The sequence below is a fragment of the Orcinus orca genome, chromosome 14, assembly GCF_937001465.1.
Source record: "Orcinus orca chromosome 14, mOrcOrc1.1, whole genome shotgun sequence".
Classification (NCBI taxonomy): domain Eukaryota; kingdom Metazoa; phylum Chordata; class Mammalia; order Artiodactyla; family Delphinidae; genus Orcinus; species Orcinus orca.
Window position 1 is genome coordinate 82,290,484 of NC_064572.1, and position 18,429 is coordinate 82,308,912.

Consider the following 18,429-nt stretch of genomic DNA (forward strand, 5'->3'; position numbering starts at 1 on the left):
GTTTGTGAAGCTAGTTTTCTTTTTCAGGATGCCCTTCTTTCTGAGAGAAGATGGAAAGAACAGGCCAAGTCCAGGTCCTGGTTGCTGTCCTTTTACATACTTTGGTGCAGGTAGCTGATGCCTTTGCAGGGCTGCAGTGTGACCCTCGGGGGGATCGCAGGCTGTGCATTTTTAGAATTTACCCAAATTCAGCATCGACTAATTTGCCTATGATTTCAACGAGGTTATTTTGTCAGGTGCCAGAAATTCCTCACATCTGCTCGTATCCTCTGGAGCACTTGCACCACAGGCGAGAGAGAAGTTCTGGATATATCTGAGGCTCCCACTACCTTTCTGGAAGGTCAACAGCGTCTGCAATGAAGCCACTGGCTCCTGAACTTTACTATCCACAAGAATCACCAAGAGACGTTGTTTAAAACTCAGATTCCTGAGCCCCTTCCCTGGAGATCCGTCTAAGGAGGTCTGGCAAGGCCTAGGATTCTGCATTTTCAGACATCAGGGCCCAGGTGACTGTGGCAGGTGGACTTCAAAGTGTCCTCCCTGAGGAAAAATGGTCTTAGACACCTGGATAAGCTCTATGGAAAACTGGCTCTTTCTAAATATCTAGGTTTCAGTCGTCTTCTATGGTTCCCTAACATGCCAAACAGTTCAGTCTCCAGCTTAATCAAGGGCTGAGTCATTTTGTCCCCAGAGGAACAAAATTGATCATGCCATGAAATTTTTAAAACCTGTTTTCACGAGACTCTGGTGGAACGGGAGAAGCTGCCCACTCTACCTCTGAAGGCCTTTGCAAAACAGCCTCCTTCCTCTCTGTGGGGCTCCTGGCTGGTAAGCACGAGATGTGTTGGGTGTTGGCAGGGCGGCAGCACTCACTGGCTCAGACACTGTGTTAGAGAAAAGGGAGCCTGGTGCTCAGAGGGCCCCGGAGGGATGCTTGCTTGCGTCCTGACACAGACTCTGTCCGGGCAGCCTGGCTGGGGGAGTCGATGGCTTCTAGCCCCTTCGCTACTAACCAGAGCCCTCGCCCCTGCCCCCTTCCGACCAGCTTCAGACCCTGGGGGCCGAGCCAGCCGAGGCAGGGCCAGAGAGAGACAGTGCTGGATGCCCACCCTTGGGTGTGGGTCTTTTGTTGGTTCCCCGCTTCATCCAGCATGGCTGACCCTGCTGGGTCCCCCACGAGCAGCTCGTAATAATGACAACCTAAGAGCCGGTGTGTCCTGAGTGAAGACTAGACACCAGACACCACGCTGAGAGTTTGGGGGTAGCGTTTCCACGAATCCTCGTAATAATCCTCCGATGTTAGCACTATGACTCTCTCCTTTTTACAGATCGGGCAGAATCTGTAGGTCCTCGGGCAGCATGTAGAGATTTGAGGGGCAACACAAAATAGGTCTCCAGAAGGGTGGGCTGGTACTGATGGGAAGTCCCCAGCTTCACCCTACTCTGGGCAGTTCAAGGAGGAGCAGGTGACTTTCCATCAGCAGCAGAGAACCCCGTGCTCTCAGCTCCTGAGCTAACACCCACACCGGCCAGCTGGGCCTTGGGCCCCTCTGGTCACGGCCACCCCTCGTCTTCTCTTTCTCTGCATGTGCTTCTCGGGGTGTTCGAGGGGAAGTTGCTCGGCAGCAACCTCTGTACCAGAATTTATGGTCCATGAGTCCTTTTCAGCTACAGAGAATCTGACTGACTAAACGTTGTAGGTGTTTGCGGACTTGTTGTCCAAAGAATTTTCCCGAAACTCTGGGCCAGTAGCCTTCACGAGCATTAGTACAACACAGCAGTGCCTGGCACTGAAGCTGACCTTTCCCCTTCACACAGATGCCAAGAGGTTAACATGGAGAAGCCCGTGCTGACCTGGTGGCTATAGTGGGGAGAGCGTGGGGAGAGGGTGGGAGAGGCTGTCGCAATACCCACCTGTCACTCCTCTGACATTTACGGAGCGCCTTCTGTGTGCCTGGCCCTGGGCTGTGTCAGACTCCGGGAGAGACCAGAGATTACTCTACAACGTGGAGGGTGGAGCTGCCCTGGAGCAGTGTGCACAGTGTTGGGGGTGCAGGAGGAGGGCTGATGCACTTGGCGGGTGGGGGAGGAGCGTTCTGGAAGGTTTCCTAGAGGTGGTAGCTTTGGGCCTGAACCTGCAGTAGGGAAGCGCCTATGACGAGACATGAAGGAGGTGTGAACAACGTGCCCAGTGGGGAGTCTAATGGGGCGGGAGCTTAGCGTGTGTCCGGGAATAGGATGGGTTGGGCACGTAGGAGGTGACATGACTCCTGAGACAGAGTGGATGTGATCTGTGGTCCTGGGGAGAGCACCGAGGTCTTGAACTTGGGAGTTTCAAAATTAGAGCTCTTTTAGAAAGAGAAAACATGGGGGGAAATCCACATATATTTAGCTATTGACAAAGAGAGGGAAGAAAGAAAAGAAAGAAGACGGAAGGAAGGGAGGGAGGGTGGGAGAGAGGCACCAAAAGCATTGCATTTAATTTGTGGGGTGTCTACATTATACAGTGAGCGGGAAGGGGGCATGATTCACTCTTAAGAAACCAACCTCATTCGGCCAGGGCATATCCCCTGATAATACACCCGAGTGGGAATAAAGGTATGTCTTCAGTAGGAAGTGTACACATTCCATAGTAACACAGGGTCCTTGTGGGCATGGCCCATACCCCGGAGACAACTGGAAGAACCCACAGCAGAAACAACCATGTGTTTGCAAATGTGACCCTTGTCCCAAGTAACAATTCAGCCTCCCCCGCTTCACACCCATCTCCGTGGCTTGCACAGCTTACTCGTGCAGTGCGTCATGTAAAAATGCATTGAGCATTGAGGGTCCAACGTTATGCATCTACTCAATCTTAGCAGTGCGATAGTTTATCACGTATACCCACATTTAAGGACTTTTAAAATAGTTTAGGTTGTTGACTCCGAAGACTGTGCGTGCCCCTTGTGTAATGCGTGTGCTCTTAGGAGCGCTGACTCAGGGTGTTTCCTGTGGTCTTTCTCTTGTAGTCCTGGTGATACTATAGTCAGCATCTTAATTACTCCTGGCGTGGAAGAGTGGTTGCACGTGTTAAATAGAACCTAAAGTTCACGTTTTGAAGAGTCTGAAATCTGTATTTGGAGACAGGAATCCCACTGGGAATTTTGAGAGTCAGATTAGAGTCATCAAAGCCCCGGCAATACCCCAGACTACTCATAGGAAATGTGTTTGGGGAGCATCAGACACCATCGCAATGGCACACAACTGATTGGTTGACCTGAGCCGGTCAATTTCCCAATGACCAGATCAGAGAGACAGCTCCTGCCTGGCAAAAATACCAAACACCCAGCCCCCAAGGGCTCTGTCCACCATGGCCCAGCATTCAAGCCATTTAATACCAAATCTTTGCTTGAATTATTAGTAACCAAACCCCATGGTGTATTTGAATGCCAAGTCCCCTCGTAAGTTGAAATCATTCCAAACCTCAACAATCCTGTTTTATAGCAAGTTTGTAAACATAATCTCTTCTGGAACATTTGAGGGACATTTAAGGAGTACGGTGTCTCACCAACCCCATCAGGATTTCCCCAGGGGGAACTTTGAAAGTCCAATGACAAATAAAAGAGGTGTCTTGCCTTACCCTCCTTACCACATGGGACATTTTTATAAACACAGGGACAGGCTAGTCTCTATATTCTTAGGCTATAGCTCGGGAGAAGGAGTTCAAACCTTTGCCATTTGGATGTGCACGTCCATTGTAGAGAGGCAGCTCCTCGGAAGACATAAATCTGTCCCTCTGCTATGGTGTTGTGTTGAGCGGATGCCAGCAGACAATTTCAGCCACCCTCATCCATCCTCCCTAATGGAGCACGGCCATCTCCCACACAGAGCTTCATCCGGCCCTGTGTCCAATGGGAGAACCACCACCTCCCTGAGGTGAGACCGGTTAGATGCTACCCTTTGAACGCCAGAAGCTCCAAGTAATGAGTGCACCCAAGTTTAATTCTTTGCATTCCTTCAGTTTTCACAGATTTCATTATTTGGGGGGTTTGTGCAAAGTGGGCTGCGGGGACTTACTTACACCGTCCATAGCTTGGACATCCAGAGAATAGAAGGGAGTCTGCACTAAGTAACTCTAAGGCATGTGCCAGCTAGTTCAGCATTCCACGTGGAAATGTACTTTATATTTGGATACTTCAAAAATACTTTTGGAAGCCGAGATTTAGAAAAACTAAAGATATTTCATTCCCGGGGGACAGAGGGATCTGCAAATGCCTGGCTCCTGTACAATGTTCTGTTCCTAAAGTCAGACCTATAGGAAAATGGGTGGGACATCTGTGACTTTGTGTTGGAGCAAATGCACCTGTCACTGTGTGCCCCTATGACTCTGCTTCCCTCTGTGTGTCCTTATGGGCGAATGTTCACCAACAGCTGCGTACTAAGCATAAAACAGATGAAGCAAAATGTTACCATCCTCTAGTGTTTGTTTACATGGTAGTTTTTACTTTATTTTCTCCTAATTTATTAAACAGAAGTACAGCTCTATTAAAACACACACACACACACACACACACACACATTACCAGAAGCCCTCCCCATGTGGCACTGTTACCTTTCGTGTGATACACTTGCCTACAGCTGTTTACTATTGCAATGGGACTCAGGACTGATGAATCCAAGGCCAATGTCGCCTGCTCTGTTTACAATGGCTTGTGTTTAGTGACTACATAACAAATGTTGTAATAAATTTTTATGAGAGAATTATAAAATTCCTGTTATAAAATCTCATCCACACTTTGTTGACCTGGTGTGAAAAAATTTTTATTAGGCACAAGTTAATTGTCGGAAATGGTGGTTTTATAATTTCATGGTGGGACGTAAGTTTACATTTCTTTTTATCTTTCTATATATCTTCCTATTTTGTACCTCCTTTTCTTTCCTGCTCCCACTGCCCCAGACACTCCTGACTGTCACACAGCCTCCTAGGGTTAGGTGTTCATCCTTTGGGACCATTTCTTTACTACCCAGGCCCCCCAGCAGTCACCCCTCCCATACACACCTGACCAGGGATTGACTGGCATGGCCCCCACCCTCCTAAATACCAGGCAACCTTTGCCACTTTTGACCCAGTTCCTTAGGCTTTGCTAGATGACTAATTGCTGCTCAAATCCCAGAGAGAGAGCAGGAAGGGCCTCAGAAGGGAAGAAGTCCCATATTCGTTGACTGCTGCAGTGTGTTGGGCCCTGTGCTAGGGACCTGCCACACACTGCATGTGCGTGTCCCCCCAGAATTCATATGTTGAGACCTAATCCTCAGTCTGATGGTGTTAGGAGGTCATGAGGGTGGAGCCCTCATGAATGGGATTAGTGCCTTTATGAAAGAGGCCCTGGGAGCTCCCTTGTCCCTCAGGCACTGAGGGACACAGCAAGAAGACAGCATCTATGAACTAGAGAAGCAGGCTCTCACTAGACACTGAATCTGCAGGTGCCTTGATCTTGGACTTCCCAGCCTCCAGAACTATGAGAAATAAAGTTCTGTCATTTGTAAGCCATCCAGTCTATGGTATTTTTGTTATAGCAGCCCGAATGGACTCAGCCACAGTTCCTCATTGAAGAGTTCCAGAGGTGGCACTCTCATTTAGCAGCTGCAGAGACTGAGCTCAGAGAGGTTAAATATCCAGCCCCAGATCACATAGCTAGTAAGTGGGGCATGGAGGTTTGAACCAGGTGGCTGATGTTAAACTCCTGTTTTCACTAAATCCATGAAGATGTCTCCAAAACGTAGGGATGATTCAGCAAAACCTCTCTTTTTACAGTTGGGGAAACTGAGGCATGGAGGAAGAAATTACTTCCCAACATCAGACATTAGACCTCAAGTGTCCTATGATCTTAGGCAAGCAGCACAGAAACTCACATTTAGAAACTCTCAAAGTTCCAACATTACCTTTGTCCTGGGGTCCACTGTGCCCCAGCTGCTGCTCCTTTAGAATGGAACCTCCTACCTAACCAAAGAATTAACTTGTAAAATTAATATCTTCATTCAAGCAATGTCTAAGAGCCAGAGCCCATGTGATGAAATACCAGCTTTGCACTAATTTACTGTGTGACCTAGAACAGATGACTTAACCTCTCTGTGCCTCTGTTTCTTCATACGTAAACTAGTGATAACAGTAATACCTGCCTTGCAGTCCTGTGGAGTCATCGTGTTCTAAGTGCTTAGAATGGTACCTGACACAGGATTAACAGTTCAGTCAACATTGGAGGCTAATATTGGACTTATCTTCCCAGATAGCATCCTGTCCCTGTGAAAGGGGATCTTGGACTCACCTGGGAAGAATTCCTGGGAAAGGCAGGCGTGAGGGAGACATCGTGGGTGAGGGGGCTAAGCCAGGGCCCCTTTATCTTACCCTATGCCCCCCCGTGCCCACAACACTGCAGCTTTATCCATTTCTGAGCAGATTCGCACGGCAGTCTCAAGCTGGACACTCAGTCCAGGGATTTTAGCAGGAAGACCCAGACATGATGCAGCAGGTGCTGTGTGGTGCTTGGCCTCCCCAACACCCTCTCAGGACCCACAGTCCCTGTCCCCACCTCACTGGGCCTACTGAGGCCTCGAGAATGACCACGATGCAGGACGCATCACTGCCCTGCGTGTGCCTGGGGTGGGCTCTGGAGACATCCTCTTGAGTGGGGTCCAGGCCACTGCTCGGATTGGGCTGAGCTGCGTGGAGGAGGGCTGGAGTGTCCTCAGGGGAGTTGCGTGTGGGTCACAGCCCAGCCCCCAGGAGAACAGGGAAGAAAGCGGAGGCTGTACCTGGGAATGGGATGCCCAGGCCAACAGGGGCTCCCTTTGCTACCAGGGGACATCTCCAGGGTCAGCCCCAGGAGAAAAGACCCTCATGCAGCCTAAGGGTATGAAGGGTCAGTCTCCTGAGCGCCCACTGTGTTCCAGATGCCCCACTAAATACTTCCAAAGCATCACCTCATTCAATCCCCCAATACTCCTGTGAGGCTCGTATATTCTTACCCGCATCTTACAGCTGAGGAGCTGCGATGGTTAATTTCATGTGCCAACTTGACTGGATCACGGGATGCCAGATATTTGGCTAAACATTTTTTTTTTTTTTTTTTTTTTTTTGCGGTACACGGGCCTCTCACTGTTGTGGCCTCTCCCGTTGCGGAGCACAGGCTCCGGACGCGCAGGCTCAGCGGCCATGGCTCACGGGCCCAGCCGCTCCGCGGCATGTGGGATCTTCCCGGACCGGGGCACGAACCCGTGTCCCCTGCAAAGGCAGGCAGACTCTCAACCACTGCGCCACCAGGGAAGCCCTAAACATTATTTCTGGGTGTGTCTGTGAGAGTGTTTCTGGATGAAATTAACATTTGAAGAGGTGGGCTCAGTAAATTGGTTTACCCTCCCCAATGTGGGCGGCATCATCCAATTCGCCGAGGGCCTGAACAGATCAAAAAGGAGGAAGGAGGAACTTGCCCCTTCCTGCCTGACTGCTTGAGCTGAGACATCAGCCTTCTCCTGCCCTCAGTTCCCCTGGTTCTCAGGACTCTGGACTTGGACTGAATTACACCGCCGTCCTTCCTACTTGCGGACAGCACATCGTGGGGGCTTTTCAGCCTCCAGGATTGCATGAGCCAGTTCCTTATGATGTTCCCTTATACACATACAAAGACATGTGCGTGGCTCTGTTTCTCTAGAGAATCCAGACTGTGTGGATTCAACCAACAGGGACGGAGCAGCTCATGTGAGGTCACACGGCTGCTCCATGAAGAGCCAGCTCCAGCTCTCTCACTCCCGCTGCCTCTCACTTCTGCAGGGACCCCATAGTAAGGCTGGGAAGCAGTGTCCAGGGAAGCATTGTTTCCCAGCATCAATATCCCCACAGCGATTTACTGTGTCCCTCTTTGCTGACTTCCAACAAGAGTTAAAAATGAATATTTAGCAGATGGTGGCTTTTTCTCACAATGGTCTATGAATGCCACTGTGGGCAGTGCTGATAATGCCCATGGAAATGAAAAAAATGAATAAAAATGAATATTTACAAGAGTCATATTTCATCCTGGCCTCTAACTTATTTGTTTTGACCCTGTACAAGGCTTTTTACTCTTTCAGCTCTAAATTTTTCATCTTTAAAAATAAAGTTATGGGGCTTCCCTGGTGGTGCAGTGGTTAAGAGTCCACCTGCCGATGCAGGGGACACGGGTTCGTGCCCCGGTCTGGGAAGGTCCCACATGCCGCGGAGCGGCCAGGCCCGTGAGCCATGGCCACTGAGCCTGCGCGTCCGGAGCCTGTGCTCCGCAACGGGAGAGGCCACAACAGTGAGACGCCCGCGTACCGCAAAAAAAAAAAAAAAAAAGTTATGGTGTAAGTTTAGACATATGCCAGTGGAAAAGAATTGAGAGTCCAGAGATAGATCCACACACACATGGTCAATTGATTCCAACAAAGATGCTAAGGCAAGTCAGCAAGGAAAGGATGGTCTCTTCATCAAATAGTGCTCAAAGATCTGGATATTCACATGCAGAAAGAAATAATAAACCTTGACCCATACATCATCTGGTGCACCAAGTTTAACTTGAAATGTATCATCAACCCAAATGTAAAGACTAAAAATATATTAATAAAACTGCCAGAAGAAAACATAGGAGAAAATCTTTGCAACTCTGGGGCAGGCAAAGATATCTTTGATAGAATGCAAAAGGCATGACCATAAAATAGAAAACTGATGAATGGCCCACATCAAAATTTTAACACACTACTCTTGAAAACACCATGAAGAAAAATGAAGATGAGCTACAGAATGGGAAACACATTTGCAATATATGTGTCTAACAAAAGAATTGTATCCAGAGCTTCCCTGGTGGCACAGTGGTTGAGAGTCCGTCTGCCAATGCAGGGGACACGGGTTCGTGCCCCAGTCTGGGAAGATCCTACATGCCACAGAGCGGCTGGGCCTGTGAGCCATGGCCACCGAGCCTGCATGTCCTGAGGCTGTGCTCTGCAACGGGAGAGGCCACAACAGTAAGAGGCCCACATACCGCAAAAAAAAAAAAAAAAAAGAATTGTATCCAAACTAAATAAGAAGACAACCCAATAAAAAGAGGCAAAAGATTTAGGCAGACTCCTCCAAAGAACATTCGCTCATGACCCCCACACAGAAAAAGATGTTCAACATTATTAGCCATCAGGACAGTGCAAATTAAAACCATGATGAGATGCCAGCACACAGGGAATGGCTGGAATTAAAGACTGAGAATACCAAGTATTGTGAAGAATGTAAAACAACTGGGACTCCCATACATCATTGGTGGGAATGCAAAATGATGGAAAACAGTTTGGCAGTTTTTTATAAAGGTAAACATACACTTATCATATAACCCAGCAATTCCATGCCTAGGTTTTTTCCTAGGAGAAATGAAAACACGTGTCTGCAGAAAGACTTGTATAGCAATGTTTTTAGTAACTTTATTTGTGATAATCCAAAACTCAACACAACCCACACATCCATCAACAGGTGGAAAAACGATTGGGGTATATTCTATAGGACCCCATGTATGTGAAATGATTTATTAAAAACAGACAAAACTAAGCTAGAGGAATCAGGCTCCCTTACTTCAGACTATGCTACAAAGCTACAGTAATCAAGACAGTATGGCACTGGCACAAAAACAGAAACATAGATCCAAGGTAGAGGATAGAAAGCCCAGAGATAAACCCACGCACTGATGGTCACCTAATCTATGATAAAGGAGGCAAGAATATACAATGGAGAAAAGACAGCCTCTTCAATAAGTGGTGCTGAGAAAACTGGACAGTTACATGTAAAAGAATGAAATTAGAACACTACTTAACATCATACACAAAAGTAAACTCAAAATGGATTAAAGACCTAAATGTAAGACCGAACACTATAAAACTCTTAGAGGAAAACATAGGAAAAACACTCTTTGACATAAATCACAGCAAGATCTTTTTTGACCAACCTTCTAGAGTAATGAAAATAAAAACAAAAATAAGCAAATGGGACCTAATTAAGTTTAAAAGCTTAGGTTTAAATTTTTTTAAGTTTAAAAGCTTTTGCACAGCAAAGGAAACCATTAACAAGATGAAAAGCTGACCCTTAGAATGGGAAAAAATATTTGAAAACAAAGCAACGGACAAAGGATTAATCTCCAAAATATACAAACAGCTAATGCCGCTCAATATTAAAAAAACAAACAACCCAATCCAAAAATGGGCAGAAGGCCTAAATAGACATTTCTCCAAAGAAGACATACAGATGGCCAACATACACATGAAAAGATGCTCAACATCACTAATCATTAGAGAAATGAAAATCAAAACTACAGTGAGGTATCACCTCTCACCAGTCAGAATGGCCATCATCAAAAAATTCTACAAACAATAAATGCTGGAGAGGGTGTGGGGAAAAGAGAACCCTCTTGCACTGTTGGTGGGAATGTAAATTGATACAGCCACTATGGAGAACAGTATGGAAGTTCCTTAAAAAACTAAAAATAGAACTACCATACGTCCCAGCAATCCCACTACTGGGCATATACCCTGAGAAAACCATAATTCAAAAAGTCACATATACCCCAGTATTCATTGCAGCACTATTTACAATAGCCAGTAGGAAGGACATGGAAACAACCTAAAAGTCCATTGACAGATGAATGGATAAAGAAGATGTGGTATATATATGTATATATATATATATGTGTGTGTGTGTGTGTGTGTGTGTGTGTGTGTGTATATATATATATATATATAATGGAATATTACTCATCCATAAAAAGGAACAAAACTGGGTCATTTGTAGAGATGTGGATGGACCTAGAGTCTGTCATACAGAGTGAAGTAAGTCAGAAAGAGAAAAGCAAGTATCATATATTAACACATATATGAGGAATCTAGAAAAATGGTACAGATGAACCTATTTGCAGGGCAGGAATAGAGACACAGACGTAGAAAACGGACATGTGGATACGGGGTGAGGGGGGGGAGCGGAGGGTGGGATGAATTGGGAGATTAGGTATGACATATATACACTACCATGTGTAAAATAGATAGCTAGTGGGAACCTGCTGTATAGCGGAGGGAGCTCAGCTCAGTGCTCTGTGATAACCTAGATGGGTGGGATGGGGGTGGAGGGAGGTCCAAGAGGGAGGGGACATATGTACACATATATCTGATTCACTTTGTTGTACAGCAGAAACTAACACAACATTGTAAAGCAATTATATTCTTAAAAAAAGACAAAACTAGTCTATAGTGACAAAAAGTAGGTCAATGGTTACTTGGGTTTGGGGTAGTGGACATCATAAAGAGACACAAAGGAATGTTTTGGGAGTGATAGAAATACTGTGTCTTTAATTGTAGTGATGACTGGTTACTCGAGTACATTGTCAGAGCTACTCAAACTGCACACTTCTAATGGGTGCATTTTACATAACAACGTGAATATAATTAATATGGCTGAACTGTGCACTTAATATGGTTAAGATGGTAACGCTTATGTTATTTGTTTTTAGCCCCGATTTTTAAACAATTAGCACACGTAAAACAATGGGTGCATTTTACTCTATGTAAATTAAAGCCGAATAAGGTTCATTTAACAAATAAAGTTATATATCTCTAAGATCTCTTCTAGCTCCCGGAAATCTTGACAAATTCTCAAAATTATCTTCTCTCACCATTATCGAAAATTCTTCACTTTTCCATACTGCTCAAAATTTTCCTAATAGGATGACATTCATCTTAAGATAAATTTAGAGGTGGAGTCTTTAAACTTTTATGTGCCATGGACTCGCTGGCAGCCCGTGAACCCTATGGGCTCCTCTAAATAACATTTTTTAAAAGAATGAATACATAAGATTTTGAAAGAAAACAATCGTATTAAGAATGTAGTTGCCAAAATATTTTTTACATATGTTTGCAGTATAGTGATAGATGTGCTTTGTTATCAACACATTAAATAACAAGGAATAGTGACAATCTCAGAATTTACCATCATTTCAAAAGATGAGCCTAAATAAGATTTTGAGTACCTGTATCAACTGTGAAGTGATGCGAAGTTACCTGTGATCTCCACTGGTGACGGAGTTATAGGCTAACACCCCTATGTTCTACTCCTCATTCATAATTGAAGTTAATGCTAAATTTTTTAGTGAAAACGAGGACCACATTTTCCACCAAATTCATGGACTAAGTTCGGTCTGTGGAACGCAGAGAATCCCTAGTTTAGTGTGTGATTTTGTCATTCGCACCTTGATGTGAAAGCAGCTTTTGACAGCCTCGTTTTGATTAACCCTGAGATTATCCCCTCAGGTTAACCCTGAGATGATCCCCTCACCCACAGGAAGCTGAGAAGGGAGCCTGGAGCACAGGGAGGATGGAGGAAGGGGGTACTGAGAGCTCGCGGAGCTGGATGTAAATGGTGGGGGTGCCCAACAAGGGCATGGGGAGGGTCTATCTTGAAGTTTCCTGATGGGCTGGTTTAACCTCTCTCCTCCTTTATTTATTTATTTATTTTTTACATCTTTATTGGAGTATAATTGCTTTACAGTGGTTTGTTAGTTTCTGCTTTATAACAAAGTGAATCAGTTATACATATACTTATGTTCCCATATCTCTTCCCTCTTGCATCTCCCCCACTCCCACCCTCCCTATCCCATCCCTCTAGGCGGTCACAAAGCACCGAGCTGATCTCCCTGTGCTATGCGGCTGCTTCCCACTAGCTATCTACCTTACGTTTGGTAGTGAATATATGTCCATGCCTCTCTCTCGCTTTGTCACAGCTTACCCTTCCCCCTCCCCATATCCTCAAGTCCATTCTCTACTAGGTCTGTGTCTTTATTCCTGTCTTACCCCTGGGTTCTTCATGACATTTCAGAAATGTGGCGCAAGGAGGGGCACCTCGTGGGTTCCCCTGGTCTGGAGAGCCCGGCTCCCACAGAAACTGGCAAGAGCTGGAGGAAGGATGGGTTGGCAGTTAGGGGCGGCGTGAGCTCCTGTCCAGACTCTCCTGGAGGCAGGCTGGACGCAGGGCAGACCCTCCCTCCTGCCCCTCATGCAGCTCCGGCGCCCCCAGCGGGCTACGCAGTGGTGCAGGGCAGGGTCCATCCCCAGAGCCCACGCCACAGCTGCCCCGCTGGCTCTCACTGCCTCGAAGGTAGCTTCCACCCAGGGCTCTTGGCTTTGCCTTCAAGGTGCTTTGATTTCTGCGCTGAAAAATTCCCCGAGGCAAAGAAACAGAGAGGGGTGGTTATCTGCTGAAATTCCTCAGAGATTTACCCACCACAACTGAGGCCCAGAGAGGCGAGGGGACCCGGCTTGGGTCCCCAGGAAGCAGGTGGAGGGGCTGAGACCCACATCAGGTCCAGGTTCGCTGGCTCTCTTCTCCCCTGAGATGCAGGGGTGTGAAGGAAAGGGCAGCGTCGTGGGCAGCGCCCGGCTAGCCCGCCTGCGGACACACAGGTGGTCAGAGGCAGGGTGGGCCTCAGAGGTCATCAAGCATCTTTATAGAGGAGAGAAATGTGTTCCAGAGAAGGGAGGAGCCTCCTGCCAGCAGCTGGAGTGACAAAATGGTACTTTGGTCCTAGGTTAGCGGTTCCCAAGCCTGACCAGGCACCAGAATCACCTGGAGCCATCGTTCCAAACACGGCTCCGGGGACCAGTCCCAAAGCCACACATCAGAACCTCTGTCGAAGGGCCCGACATCTGCACTGTCACTGAGCAACCCACGCAGCTCCAGTGTGTGACCAGGCTCGAGGACCATGGCACTGAGCCATTCCCAAGTGTGCCCTGGAAGGGGCTGGGGTGGGACCTCTGACCCCTGCCCTGGGCTCTAGCCATGGGCAGACGGGAGGGAAGAGGGCAAGGAGAATGTTCTCCCCTTGGGGAGGAAGAACGGACCTCAAATAGGTGTTGGTTCAAGAAAAAGCTTAAGGCTTGAGCCAACCCTTCCTTTTCGTTGGGTGAATCTAGACCTGAGGAGTTGGGTGCAGGGAGGTGGGGGGAGGGGGACTTCATTGGGTACAGCATCATTTTAACTCTCCGATTCTCTCCATTAGATCCAAAGAAGGACAGAGGCTGCATCTCACTCATTTCTGTACCCCAAGTGCTCAGCTCAGAGACAGGTACACAGCAGGCACTAAATAAATGCTCCTGAATTCCCATTATTAGCTATGCTGCGTGAGTGGCGCTTTCACGATAGAGTTTTCTGCCGCCTCTTGGGTTTCCGCAGACACTGGGAGTTGCTGAGAATGCTGTATTCCAAGTCAAAATATTCATTATGACACACGCTGTGTGCAATTTCCACAGACCCATTCATTACCCCATAATGTGCTTGGGGAGGAAAACAAACCGCTCTTGGAAAGGCAGCCGTGCAGTAGCTGAGGTCAGAGCTCTGTCACCACACTCAGTGGCCTTTCCAGGGCGCATCTCTGTTGACCGTGACCAAAAGGGTCTCTGGACCTGGGAGCACTGGACAGTGGATCTTCATCCAGGCAAGATCCAGTCACACATCTCAGGCAAGGTCAAGAAGCCCGAGGACCCCAGGGATGAAACCCACCCCCTGGCCCCTGACACGTGCTAATTGCAGCACGTTTATTTGCAATGCTGGGGACCCTTTCAGTCATGGGAGCAACGTAGAAATCCCTCTGTTTGACCTTTTCCCTGTTTATCTCATTAAAAAAGTAGCTGCACGGTGCAGAAGTTTGCTCCTGGTCTCATTAGCTGCCTCCTCATAATTGCAGGTTTTTAAGCAAGTTCCAGGCAGAGCCTCTGATGGAAATTAAACTCAAAGAGAAAGAGAACGAGAAAAATGCGTAGGAGCTGGATAATTGCATGCCTGTGTCTCTAGCGGTGGGCTCAGGCACACAGAGCAGCAGATGGGGTCTAAGCTGAAGGAAATATGGAAATGAAGCCCAACTCAGACAAATGGTAAAACCAAAGCAAGCCCTGAGAACACTTCTGGACAAGCCTCTAGCTCTCTAGCTAGTGTTTGTTTGGTGACGTTACCTGGCAGTTGGCTCTGACATTTCCCCCCCACCCCTGACCGTACTCCCTGGACCTCCTCTCTCTCTTGGCCAGGGAGGGTTCCGGCACCCGCTCCCAGGGCTGCAGGTCACTGGACACCAGCCAGGGCACAGCTGGCCTGCACCTTCCCTCCCAGCCTCTCCCGCCAGCTGCACTCACTTCCATCCAGCCAGCTGCAAGCCTACCCAGGGCGTTCGAGGCCTCTTTACTCTCACCAAGCAGGTACTAGATTTTTTTTTAACCTGGTGTCCTCCTCAGCTCATCCTCCAGCGTGGGCGGGAGGAGAAGTCATGGGCTCTGGAATCAGAACGACCCGGTATGGAATCCATTCATTGCCATCTTTGTGACCGTTAACCTCTCAGAGCCGCCATCATTAAAATGGTGATAATAGGGCTTCCCTGGTGGCGCAGTGGTTGAGAGTCTGCCTGCCGATGCAGGGGACACGGGTTCGTGCCCCGGTCCGGGAGGATCCCACATGCCGCGGAGCAGCTGGGCCCGTGAGCCATGGTCACTGAGCCTGCGCATCCGGAGCCTGTGCTCCGCAACGGGAGAGGCCACAACAGTGAGAGGCCCGCGTACCACACACACAAAACAAATGGTGATAATAACACCCAAACTGTTAGAAGGATTAAATGAGCTGTCTCTGGAAAGCGCTGGCACGCAGCAAGTACTCCATGTATGTTAGTTCCCTACTCAGCCTCCAATTTCTAAGAAACACGTAATGTCCTCTGGAGTGAAGGTCAGACCATTCGGGAGTTTTGGAATTGCTAGCTTTTCAGGGCAGCCTCTCTGGAAGAGACAGTACGGCTCAGTGAGAGGAGCCCTGTGGGTTTGCGTCTCCTGTGACCCTTGGCCGTAGTCCCCATCCTCTTGGGTCTCCATCTCCCTGGTGTCATCGAGGATGTGGCAAGCCGGCCCCAGGTCCGCCCTGCTCAGCTGACGAGGCTGTCGTGAGTTCTGGGTGGCTAAGGTGTGAGAACAAGCTCTGGAAACTGGTAAAAAAGGAACTTTGACTCCAACCCAAATGGGTAGCTTATGGGAACGGGCGGCTCTGGAAACCCACAGAGGAAAAGAATTCTCAAGGACTTTTATTGGAGACTCCGTGTGGGCTGGTAGCACAACTTTGGTGCAGCTGGTGCCGTGGAAAGAGCCACAGCTTTGCAGCCTGAAGAATCTCGCTGACCTGTACCTGCTGTGAGGCTCCAGGCCGATTCTTCACCTGACAGTGGGAAACGGGAAATGCATAATGGATGTAAATGCTCTTTATAAACTGTAAAGCGCAGATCCACCTGTTAGTTGTTTTGTAATTCTTCACTCTAGCCCCAAGGATGTCCGGCTCAACATTATGTTCTGGTTGGTACTTAGTGTAAAATAGATAGTTAGTGGGAACCTGCTGTATAGCGCAGGGAGCTCAGCTCAGTTCTCTGTGATGACCTAGATGGGTGGGATGGGGGTGGGGGGAGGTCCAAGAGGGAGGGGACATATGTACACATATAGCTAATTCACATAGCTAGTTGTACAGCAGAAACTAACACAACATTGTAAAGCAATTATACTCAAAAAAAAAAAAAATCCTGTAGAAGCGAATATACCCAGACCCTCCCTGAAAGCACATTTATGTCCAAGCAGCCTTTGAAGAAATTAGCCTTAACAAGATGATATTTAATGCAGATTGGGGTCTGCAGAATAATGGCTCCCTAAAGATAATCCCCAGAGCCTGTGAATAGGTTATGTTACCTTAAGTGGCAAAATGGACTTTGCAGATATAATTGAGTTAGGGATCTTAAGACAGGAATATTATCCTGGATTACCTAAGTGAGCTTAATGTAATCACAGGGTCCTTAAAAGAAGCAAGACAGGAATCAGGGCAGTCAAGGAAGGAGATGTGACGATCGAAGCAGGGGGTCAGAGCCAGAGAGAGACTGAAGATGCTGTGCCGCTGGCTTTGAGGTGGAAGAAGGAGCTCAGGGATGCAGGCAGTCTCTGGAAGCTGGAAATGGTAAGTGGATTCTCCCCTAGAGCATCCAGAAGGAACGCAGACCTGATATCCTGATTTTAGCCCATTGAGACTCGTTTTGGACTTCAGAACAATAGAGCTGGAAGATGATAAACCTGTGTTGCTTTAAGGCGCCCAATTTGTGTAACTTGTTACAGCAGCAAAAGGAAACGAATACACAGATAAATGGAAACTTCTGCAACTTGCATACAAAAATCCCAAAGCCCAGGCACAAAAAGGGAGAAACCTGGTTTAGCAGGCACACTGTGGAACAGAGCCTAATGACTAAATGTCAGTGATGTGGCCCTGGTCACAATGGCAGCTTCAGTGTTGAGGCTCTGTTTGTTTGTTTTTAAAGAAGTAGAGTAACTGGAATGAGAGAAAGGATGTTTTACGTTCACTAAGATCACTGGTCACACAGAAGCAATGGGTTCAGCTCAGGGCAAAGCAATTCCAGGAGGGCATTACAAACTAGTTCATCTCCTAAGCATGAGAGAGAGCAGGAACTCTCATACTTTACTGGTGGAGAGCAAACTGGTACGACTTCATTGGATGGCAATCTGGCAATGTGTATTACAAATTTTAATGCACGTATCTTTCAATCTAGCAATTGCATTGCTCTAAATCTATGACACAGATACCTGTACAAAGAGGTATATGCAATGCAAGGATATTCATGATTGTTTTGTTTGTAGTAGCAAAAGATTGGAAACTACCTCGTGTCCATCAGCAGGGGACTAGTTTAATGAAATATGGTTTTTATGAAACTGCCTACGTTGCTTTTAAAAGAATCAGGTGCGGCTTTAAATACTGACGTGGAATCATCTCCAAAATTTATTACTAGGTTTAAGAAAAGCAAGGTGCAGAATAGTGTATGTAATATTTTTGTCTACAAGAATGTGTATACTTTGCAAATGCATAATTTCTCTTGAAAAGATAGGAAGTGGTAACGTGATTATCTCTGGGGGGAGGATTCCAGAGCCTGGAGGTATGGCAGATAAGGTTTGATTTGCCCTTCATCTCACTTTTACACTTTCTCCTCCCATGTGCCTGCGTTACCTAGTAAAGAAAAGGAAGATAAAAGGGAAGGAAACAGAAGTCCCTGAAACCATCTCGTGGGTGTGGCTGTTAAAAGAACTGGAATGTTTACTCTGTGCAGAGGGCCAGGCTGAACCTATGGAGAAGATTTGGTCTTTGAAATAAGGAAGAATTTTCCAGCCATCAGAGCCGCCTGAAGGAGAGCCAGGCTGCCCCCGTGAGGAGTGAGTTCCCTGTGGCTGTTGGGCTGATGAAGCTTAGGCTGCGTCAATCTTTCTTGCGGGGCTACAACGGGGTCTCAAGTTTTGGAGGACTCAGTATAGTGCAGGAAGTTTCACCCCAGCTCCATATTATTATTATTT

The 18,429-nt window shown here is 47.3% G+C and overlaps 1 non-coding gene across 1 annotated transcript; it reads left to right on the top strand.

Moving 5' to 3' along the window:
* The first annotated feature begins 7,931 nt into the window (after positions 1-7,931).
* Positions 7,932-8,012, top strand: LOC117199941 (small nucleolar RNA SNORD35). The gene has a single exon (XR_004481316.1). It is a non-coding gene; the product is annotated as a small nucleolar RNA SNORD35 (small nucleolar RNA).
* The last annotated feature ends 10,417 nt before the right edge of the window (positions 8,013-18,429 follow it).